The 11,526-nt window shown below is 34.1% G+C and overlaps 1 pseudogene across 1 annotated transcript; it reads right to left on the reverse strand.

Moving 5' to 3' along the window:
- Nucleotides 1-10,257: 10,257 nt before the first annotated feature.
- LOC308641585 (olfactory receptor 8D1-like) lies at nucleotides 10,258-11,216 on the reverse strand (annotated as a pseudogene). Its single transcript has one exon. The product of its transcript is annotated as an olfactory receptor 8D1-like (transcript).
- Between the last annotated feature and the right edge of the window lie 310 nt (nucleotides 11,217-11,526).

Here is an 11,526-nt window from a genome sequence, read left to right on the forward strand (position 1 = left end):
GGCACAGGTAGATTTCTTCAGATGCTTTTTGAGAACATTGTTTTACTTTACAACCAAGTGTTAGCTAGGCATTCAGAAACACCAAGATGGCAGATACAGGGTATTAAAAAGAAGCTGTTACTTCTGCCACTGAGACTTATCACCACTACAATTCCTGCCACAGGTTCAAACTTTAAAATGACCAATGAGGATAAAGTGGACAATAATCTGATTAGGTTTTCTAATAACCAACAGGGGTGGGAGATATTGGAAAATATTCTAGTCAGGTATCATAAAATAACCAATAGGAGCCACTGAGGTGAGGTCTTCAATCAGATCCATATAGGGAAGAGAAGGCCATACAGCTCAGGATATAAAAGCCTCATTTTCACACATTGGGGCCTGAGCCTTTCTTTCTTGCTCGACCCACTCCATTCTACCTAATAGAGTGCTACCTTCACCTTCAATAAATCTGTACTCTGTTACTCTATCTGGGCTTCTGACACCTGCTTGCCCTTTCTCCTTGGCTGTATAGAAAGCCTTCCATGAGAATGCTCACGGGATTCTTGTGAATTCTTTTGATCATCTGACCTGTTGCAATCTTTGTAGTCTCCAAAACAAAAAGGAGAGGGTTTCAGCAAACTACATGTACCAAATAACATCAAATATACAGAGATTTCCAAGAATATAAGAATATAAAATGTAATTTTACAAGAAAGTTTTTAGTTGAGTCAAAATAGATGTTCATATAAAAAAGTTCTTTATAAAACTCACCATGTAAAGATTCTCAATGATAACTATTGAAGGTTAGTAAAGTCCAGTTGTTAACAAAATGCAGTCTTTGTCTCCAGTGCCAATCCAGTAATAAGGACATGGTTTAAAGAAAAAGTAAAAGAAGTTTTATTTGACAAGAATACAAATGGCATGTATCTACCATTACATTATTATACAAAGTTGTTTCATTGCCCTAAAATTCTCCTGTGCTCCACCTATCTATTTCTATATTGTGGGTACAACTTAGGACACTGATGAAATTAGGAGAAAGAGAAGACACATCTTTCTATGGTTCCACCCATTGCACATCACAGGCAAGAGAAAACTTGTTTCCTCCAACTTCAGTTGCATTGGGTGAGTTAATATCCACATATATTTGAGATAGTTCTATTGGAAAATAAATTTGCAATTATCCATAATTAATTCTATTTTACAGCAAAAGCTTTAAGGAAGTGAGGCCTTTCCTATATGAGCACTTACTTGAATGTTCCTACGTGGGTTATGTTTGCTCTCTTATGATGTGAGATGAATTCACATAGTTGGCTTTATGGAAAACGTGCCCCACCTAGTGCCTTGCTGATCTTGTTTAGAATGTGGGTTATGAGCATTGAAAAACCCCATAGAAACTATTAGAAATGAAGAAGAAATAGAGCCCCAGGTGACCATCTCTAAAACTTGCTTCATGCCACAGCTATGTTGCTAATTCACTGTGTAACTTTGGGAAAGTCAATTTACTTTTACTTTTTTATGAAAGTGTATATTAGGATAGAGGATCTTCCAGGTCTCTTACACCTCTAGGATTTAATGACACTAGATGAGAGAGAATGAGATCCCTTTCCATCTCATATCCTGATCATCCCCTTTTATTGATTGTAGGTCTTTGTCCTCCAAGGAGATGTATGAATAGAATATTCTCCAAGGAACACAAGGTTTGGGGAATACTATCAGAGATGAAATTCTGATAACAAGAAGGACAGTAAATGGTATTTGCATCTGCAGTTGTAGTATACACAGACTTTTAGCATTTTCAATGTATAAAATTAAATTTTTTATTTTACTTTTTGGAGGAAGAAAAACTTATGCAAGTTATACTTTTGTGCAAGGCACAAAAAATTGCAGGTGTATTGCATTTCATTATTAAAAATAGTTGAAGGCAACCAAGGTGCTTTAACAGATGGATGAATAAACAATGCAGTAAATCTATACAATGGCATATTATTCATTGATTATTTTTAAAAATGAGCTACCAAACTACAGAAAGACCTGCAGGAAATGTAAAAGCATATTTCTCAGTGAAAATGCTAAGTAGAGGAAAAGTATATTGCTTAACTCCAATTATATGACATTTTAGCAAAAATAAAACTATGAAGACAAAAGATTAGTGATTTTCAGGAACTTGGGTAGAGGGAACTTCAGAATCAATTTGAAAAACCTTCTTAACTTGGAGCATCAAGGTTGCTGTGCTTCCTTGTATGACCTTGAACCCTGACCTTAAGATATGCATTGTTTCCCAAGTTCTTGTTTATTCTATAGTAAACAATCACCCAGTGCACATGCAGGCTTATTACTAGCCCTGAAATTCCTTTCTTAACAATGGATTTAACCTTGGTGTTAAAAGCATGGAGGATCCCAACAGTCAGTAGCCACTGAAAGGTCAGATGAAGTTCTAGCTCCAGCTCCAACTTGCCTTTTTGTTCCAGACATCAGTATGCTCTCTGAAAGTTAAAAAAAAAAAAAAAAAAAAAGAGGTAGGGGAGGCAACCTTGACCTGGTCAGATATATCCCAATTAAGATTATATTGTACTTTTTCTCTATTTCTGTATACCATATAATGATCTTTTACTAAAAGAAACTCAAAGCTTACATGAAAAAAAATAATTCTCCAGCTTAAAGCTGACAATTATTAAACTGTATTCATTTGATAATCAGGCTTTCTTTTCTTCTGTCACACAAGAAATAAAACAATTTCCCACCCTGGCAATGGAGCTTTCTTACTTTCTGTGACTTTTCCCTTTTCTTAGGTTCACATCCTATTTCCTGGAGGAAATGACCAGATGCAATTTTAAAACTATAAGGTTCTTGCTTAGCATCATGATGGTCATCTTAAGTGACAGCTGCCATTTTAACAACACCTAACTGCCAGCATTAGGACCTGCCGGGATCTGATTCCTAAGCCTGCCCCATAAAAGTCCCAGAACCCAAGCCTGTTTTGCCTCTCTCCACTATAGAGAGATGGCTTTTATTTGTCAGCTCTGACAAATAAACTCTCATGTTTATCTCTGCCTGGTCTCTTTCATTTCTTGCTTACCTGTCTCTCGTTCCTCACTTTCCCTTCAAAAAACCATGACTAAATTTGTCCTTCAGGGATTAACAACAGACCAACCAGAGCTCCAGCTGCCCCTCTTCCTCCTGTTTCTAGGGGTCACTGTAATGGGAAACCTGGGTATGACCCTGTAAGCTCCAAACTTCCATGTACTTTTTTCTATGTAATTTGTCATTCTTAGGTATCTTCTATTCCTCAAATTTTGGGGAAACTTTATATGGGAACAAAATGTTATCTCCCATTCTGGATACATGACACAGCTCCTTTTCTATTGCACATTTGCTATTGATGAGTGCTATATTCCTGCAGTCATGGCATATGAGAGATATGCAGCTGTCTGTAATCTACTGCTCTACAGTGTCACCATGTCCCAAAAGATATGCAGTATGCTGGTGACACGAGTCTGTATCATGGCAGGTTTTAGAGCTATGGCCCACACTTCCTCCATGATCAGACTTTCCTTCTGTAGGAACAATGACATCCATCACTATTTTTGTGACATAATTCCCCTCCTACAGCTAGCTGTCCCACTCTAGCACCCACCTCAATGAGCTTCTGCTGATACTCAGGTTGATTCAATGTGTTCACACCAACTGCACCCATCACCATCTCTTATTCCCTCAAATTCACCAATATTCTTTGAATACCTTCAGTTGAGAGCAGGTCCAAAGCCCTTAGTACTCTTGGCTTTCATCTGACAGCTGTAGGGGTCTTCTATAGGTCCATCATATTTATGTATTTCAAGCCAGCATGCAGCAGCAGCATGGTCCAGAAGAAGGTGGCCTCTGTGTTTCCACAGCACAGTCATCCCCATGCTGAATCCCTTCATCTACAACTTGAGGAATAAGGATGTTATATACGTTCTGATTAAAGTATTTAGGAAGAGATGTGGCCTACCCCAGAGTTAGTGTTCACCATGACTAAGGGGCATGGTGATCATTTGACCCCCTCTTTTTCTTAAAACTATTTTCTAAGTTTCTTAGAACAATTTTCATTCCCTGTACAACAGCTGATAGATGTTACCCCTTTCATTGAAGTTTATGCAAATACACACACACACACACACACACACACACACACACACACACACACACCTATCCTTTGAGGATATCATTAGCATCAAAACAACTAGGTCAATGAGACTGTTTTATGAGAGGATAATTTATTCTAGCAAAATGCATAGACAACTGACAATTCTACCTTCAATTCAATAATTGATAAACTTCCTTCAGACTCTTAGGACACTAAGTTTATGGATATGGGCCTGAGAGGCAGCCCTAACAAATTCTCCTCTACACCATATTTCTCCCTATCTCATTGTATTTCCCAGTATAATGACTGATTTCCTGTGAGGATGAATTAAATAGTAGTTAGTGATCATGCTGAACAACCTCATCTACTCAAGGTATAAGTTCCCCACTGTTTCTCTTCCAGCCTCCACTGTCAAAAGGGATGCATTTCCAGGGCCACATTCTTTCCTGTAGAGAGATTCGGAGTAATATCTCTGCCCATGCATTCCACCCATTTCTCAAAATTCTTTGTAAAACCAGAGTTTTAAAGTTGTGCTTGCTGAGAAGAACTGACCAGCTGAGCTCCTATATTTTTTTCTCCATTTCTCTCTTATTTTCTAATTACATTATTGAGGCATAATAGACACACAATAAACTCTATATATTTAAAGGGTACAATTGGATAAATGCTGACAAATACATACAGTAACTACATCATCACCACTATCTGCATGGGGAATATAACCATCAGATTTAAATGTTTCCTCTTGTTCCTTGGCAACCCCTTCCTCCTACACTTCCATGTTATTTTTCACTAGAGGTTACTTTTCATTTGCAATAATTTTATGCAAATTAAGCCATATAGTTATTAACCTCCTGTTTGGTTCTTATTTTACTTAGAATAATTATTTTAAGTTTATTGATTCAGCAATATTTCATGTGATCACTCTTTTATTATTATTTTGATCTTCTAATAAGTGTATAGTGATATTTTATTTTGATTTAATTTGCATTTCTCTAGTGAGTAATAATGTTGAACATCTTTTCTGTTATATATTTTTCAGAGAAATGTCTGTTAGTTGTCCCTTTTATAAAGTTTTTTTTATTTTTTTATTATTATTTCAAAAGCTTTTAATATCTTTTTTAAAAAGAGAGAGAGAGAAAGAGAGAGAGAAAGAGAATCTTAATATTTATTTTTTAGTTTTCGGTGGACACAACATCTTTGTTTGTATGTGGTGCAGAGGATGGAACCCGGGCCGCACGCATGGCAGGCGAGCACGCTACCGCTTGAGCCACATCCCCAGCCCCAAGCTTTTAATATCTTTATATATTGTGAACATGTTACTTGTCAGATAAGTGATGTAAAATATTTTCTCCCTGTCCATGGGTTATTTTCATTCCCTTTACTGTGTCTTTTGAGTGATAAAAATTCAAGATTTCAACAAAGTTCAATTTTTTTGGTGTGTGTGTATGTGTGTGTGTGTGTGTGTGTGTGTGTGTGTTGCTAGGGATTGAACCCAGGGCCTTGTGCATGCGAGGCAACCACTCTACCAAGTGAGCTATATCCCCAGCCCTGAAGTCCAATTTATCACTATGTTTTTTATGGATTATACCTTGCTTGTTACATCCAACACATATTTGTCCAAACCAAGGTCACAGAAATTTTCATGAAAGTTTTTTCTAGAAACTTCAGTTTCAGGTTATACATTTAGGTATATGATCTATCATGTATATGTCAAGTATGGATCAAAGTTTAATTTTTGCATCATTTAATTGGTTTCAACAATATTTGTTTAAAAGATTATTTTGATCACTAAAATACTTCTGCACTTTTGTAAAAAAAATCAGTTGTCTGTGTGTGTGTGATTCTATTTCTGGACTGTCTATGCTTTTCTATTGTCTATTTGTGGATCTTGATACCAAACACCTGTCTTATGACAGCAACTTTCTAATAAGTCTTCAAGTGGGTAGGTTTAGTGCAATAACTACTTTTGATCATAGTGAATGTTAAGATCAATTTGAGGAGCATTGTCATAAGAATATGGTGGACATGTGGTGTACATGGTACACCACACCTTTTATTGAGGTCTTCTCTCAGCAGTATTATATCTTTTCAGTAAAGAGAAATTTTAATACATGTTTTGTCAGCTATCTACCTCAATATTTCCCACTTGCTTGATTTTACAGTAAATAGATTTATTTTTATATTATGTTTTGATGGTTCCTTGTTAGTATGTAGAAATACAATTTATTTTTGTATATTAATACTTTACCCTGATTTCCAGAAGCAGTTTTGAGGATTTCATTAAATTTTTCTACAATAGTACTTCTTTCTTTTCAATGTTGATATCTTTTATTTTTATTTTACTTAATAAAATACCTGGAATCTCCTGTAAAATATTCAATATTCAAGAAAGCTGATATTTTTGCTTTTAATCTTAGGGAGAAATAATTCAGTCATTCAAAATTAAATATGATATTGGCTATATTTTTTTTCAAATTGAAAAATTTTCTTTTATTTCCAGTTCATTGAAAGCTTTTTCAATTAAATCAGAAAATAATGTTGAATTTTGTTGATTTTTTAATTATTGATTTTTTAAAATTTTTTAAAATATTATCAATTACATTGGTTATCAAAAGTTAAGCCAATATTAACTCCTGAGAATAAACTCCACTTTGACATAATTTCTCCTTAACATCTTAGATCCGTTTTGTTTAGAATTTCACATCTATTCAAGAGGGATGTTTGCTTACAGTTTTCCCTCATGTGATGTCTTTGTCAGGTTTGGATACCCGGGGTATTCTAGCTTCATAGAATGTCTTTTATTCGAGTTTCTGGGAATGGATTTAGAGTTTTAATTTTTGCTTCCTTAATTGGTTAATAGAATTTACCATAAAAACAATCTGAATCTAAGAGTTTTTCTTAATGAAGATTTTCTGATTCAATTAAAAAGATACAGGGAAATCCTAGTTATTCACTTCCATTTCAGTGCATTTTGGTTATTTGTATCGTTCATAGTATTAAACATTTTCATCTAAGTTCTAGAATTTTTTCATTCATGCTTCATAATTATTCATATGAATCATTCTTAAATGCTTATAATTTGCAGAGGTCACCTCACTCATTCTTTATGTTGGTAATTTTTGTTTTTCTTCTTCTGATTAGTCTATTTAGAGGGACATTGATTTTATTGATTTTCTCAGGAAAAAAAAGATGTTTGGTGTTTTTGTTTTGTTTTGTTTTCTGTTTGGTTTTTATTGATTTTCATTTGGTCTGGTTCATTTGATTTTTACTGTTCATTTATAAATTTATGTTTTGATTATTTCTGTTCTGGTCTTAATTATTTTCTTTCTTCTGCCTCTTTGGCTCTCATTTGCTTCTATTTTACTAATTCTTAAAATGGATCTAGAACATTGATTTGAGATCTGTGTTAACCCACAACACTGAAAAAAATATGATTAAAACAAAACATAATGAAATACCTATTAGGAAAGCTCAGCATTTGATGACCAGGTTTACTTTTTATGTTTGTTTTGTTTTGTTTCATTTCTTCTTCTTTGGCTTGAAGAAACAAAGTCAAAATGGTATGACTTAAGTTACAACCCAAAGCTCTTCCCCCTCACTGCGCTTAATATTATCAATTTAAAATACAGTTAGGATAATTTATTTCTGTTTATATTCCTTTAGAAATTTGTTACTATTTATGTTGTTTTCTTTTATTTTGTTCACTGTATAAGTAATATGAATGCTCCAAAAGTCAAAATTAGTTTTTATGGATGTACTATAGTTCATTTGGTACATTTTCATGCTCATATTTCATAGTTCAATATTATTTTGCCTCTGTAAAGCTGGAAAAATAATAATGTTTTATATATTATCATCTATATTCTTTCTGATATCTATAAATAATGTTAATATCATATTTATTAGCCTTGCTCTTAAATAGTTCTATTATACTAGTATGAGTTTACTATAGCCTACCAATCTCAGTAATGACAATCAGAAATCTGGTTAACAACAACAACAGAATAATCACCTGAGGATATTGCATGTGTGTGTGTGTGTGTGTGTGTGTGTGTGTGTGTGTTATGCACATGAAGTACTGGGAATCAAATCCAGAGCCTTATGCATACCCACTAAACTGCATTCCCAAACCTTGAGGGCTCTTAAAAGCTAGTACAAATATTTATTCAAAATGAGTTTTAGTCTTAATTGTGAAACCTAAAACTACAAAAATTTTAGAGAAAAACCTAGGAGAATGTATTTTGTAACTCTGAAGTATTTAAAGTCTTTCTAGAGGATTATACAAACACATAATTAAAAACTGATAAATAGAACATAAAAATCAAATACATTTTCTATTTGAATGACACATTATTTAGAATATGAGAAGTAAGTCAAAGATTAGGATAAAATATTTGCTGAATACACATCTGATAGAGGTCTTGCATCCAGAGAAAGGATACACCCAGAATAATTATATAAGTACAATTGAATAATAAAAATTCAAAAAATTGGTATTAAAATGAGCAAAATAATTTAGCCAGACTACTTCACAAATAAATAAATGAACAAGTAGTGCATGAAAACATTAGTGTCATTAGTTTGGCATCTTTTGTTAGCAGTAAAAGTAAACAAAAACTATGAAACATTAATACATACATATTTCCATTGCTAAAATTAAAATATTAAACCAAATGTTGGAGATGATATAGACCAACTGTAACTCTCTTACATAACTAAGTAAATATAAAATATGCCACATTAGAATATAATATGTCAGTTTTAAGATAGTTAGGTATGTATCTACCATACAATCCAGGTTTTTTTTTTTACTTGTAGGTATTTGCTCAAAAGAAATATCAATATACGTTTTCCACATAAAACCATGACACGAAAGTTCATAGCAACTTTATTTGTAATAGCCAAAATGACCCAAATAATCATCAAGAGATAAATGGATATATTGTGGTAACAGATAAATGACAAGCTATAAAAATGAATTTATCAATGAATATTTAAATCCCTGTTATGAGCTAATAAAATCCACGGACCAATTAATACATACTGTGTGATTACATTTCCATGAAATAGGAAATACAAATAATATGCTGAGACAAAATACAAATCAGTTATTATCTGGGGACAGAGGTCAAAAAAACACTCTTGAGACTGAACTAAATGTTTATTATCCTGAGTGTGGTGACAGTTTCAAAGGTATATCTATATATCAAAATTAATAAAATTCTACATATTACATATGTGAATTTTCATGTACATCAATTTTACTTCAATGAATTAATATATACAGATATTTCAGTAAAGTTGAAAAAATTGTCTAAACCCATAAAAAGATATTTTGATTTTTATATTTAAGCTGTGTTAAATTTATAAGTTAATTGGCGAAAACTAGTATATATACATGCTTAATCATTCTGTGAAAAAAACAAGTATCTTTTCATTTGTTCAAGCATATTTCTTTACCTTTTATGAGTACTGGAATATTTCTCTCTAATTGATTTTTCATTTATTTTTGTTAAAAATAAATGAAAAGCATATTAAATAAGACAGTCTGACTAAAATTGCCATTCTTGTCATATAACTGTTTATCCTGTGTTTCCTTGTTTGATTTCTCTCTCTCTCTTTTTTTCTTTTTTTTCTTTATACATTTCTATTGTTCTATAAAGAATTAATGGATGATATCTAGATGAGGTTGTGTTCTACCATGAATATGAGTAGTGGACTCAGTATCCTTCACATAACTGTCTTCAATAAGAAGTATAGAATATTAGGAAGAGAAGAAGAGTGTTAGAGAACACCTTTTCTATTGCAGTAAGAAAACAAAACTATCTAAACATCAATTTTTATGTCAAAACACAGGAACACTAATACAAAAATGTTTTTATTTTATTTTAAAAATTGAATTGACTCTAGATAAAAAAAAAGTATTATTCTAAATGTAGATATTGGGACTGGGTTTGTGCCTTGATGGTAGAGTACTTAATTACATACAATGCTAAAATCCAGAAGGCCCTGGGTGCAATTTGTAGCACTTAAAAAAAATCAAAGAAAGAAAAAAAGCAAAAAAAAATCTAAATCCTGATATTTTGCATATTACAACAGAATAACAAAGAAAAATGAACAAAACACATTCTTTATTTCTGCTATCTCTAAACTCTCAAAAAAGAAAACTCACTTCCCACCAAGACCTTCCTCAATGCTTTCTTCACATCCTTGTTCCTCAGACTGTATATTAAAGGGTTCAGCATGGGGATCACTGTGGTATAGAACACAGAGGACACCTTCTCCTGGTCTAGAGAGTTACTTGAAGGGGGCTTGAAATACATGAAGGTGATAGACCCAATGAAGATCCCCACAGCTATGAGATGAGAGCTGCAAGTTCCAAAATCTTTGAACAGATCCTCTGAGGAGTGGATGTGAAGGATTCTATAGAAGATGAAGGCATAGGAGATGGCAACAGCCAGGGTAGGCACCAAGGAGTTGAACCCCCGCAACAACAAAGAGTAGGAGCTCACTGAGGTGTGTGTTGGAGCAAAGGAGAGATTGAGGAAGGGAAGAACATCACAGAAGTAATGATTGATGATATGGGATTTGCAGAAGCTCAGTTTCATCATGGCACTTGTATGGGTCACAGCAGACAGAACACCCAGGATGAAGGCAATCAGCACTAGCAGTGAGCAGAGCCAAGGGGACATGGTCACATTATAAAGCAGTGGACTACAGACAGGAACATAGCGATCATATGCCATGGCAGTTAGAAGGTAACCCTCGGCCACCACAAAGATCACAAAGAAAAAGAGCTGGGCTATGCACTCAGAATAAAGTATTGTATTCTTCTTCTTTACAAAGTTCACCAGCATTTGGGGGGTGATGACAGTGGAAGAGCAGAGATCGAAGAAGGAAAAGCAGCTGAGGAAATAATACATAGGGGTGTGAAGCAGAGGGCTGGCTGCAATCAGGAGGCTCATGCCCAGGTTCCCCACCACTGACACCATGTAGATTCCTAGGAACAGGAGGAAGAGGGGCAGCTGGAGCTCTGGCTGCTGTGTTAAACCCAGTAAGAATGGTTTGCTATGGCCATTGCTGTAGAATGGTTTGCTATGGCCATTCTTCTTTGAGATTTCTGTAGAAACAAACATTGAGAATTACATTAAAGACCATCATCACTCCCCTTTCAAAGGAAACAAAAACTGCCCAAAAAAGTTAACAAGGACAGAAAGACTAAGTCACAATTTTTATCGCTTGAGATTCCCATGTCTCTGATCAATCTCCCTAAATCACCCTGTACTTCCTCCAAGTTGATCCAGAGTTTGATCACAAAATGTGTTAGTGGACTGACTCAGAAAAATTTAGGTCCTAATTGGCAGCAAATTAAAATCATGCTGTATGGGGAGAATTACTGATAGTTACGTACTGAT

Source organism: Spermophilus citellus (genome assembly GCF_964194105.1).
Source record: "Spermophilus citellus genome assembly, chromosome: 2".
Taxonomy (NCBI): domain Eukaryota; kingdom Metazoa; phylum Chordata; class Mammalia; order Rodentia; family Sciuridae; genus Spermophilus; species Spermophilus citellus.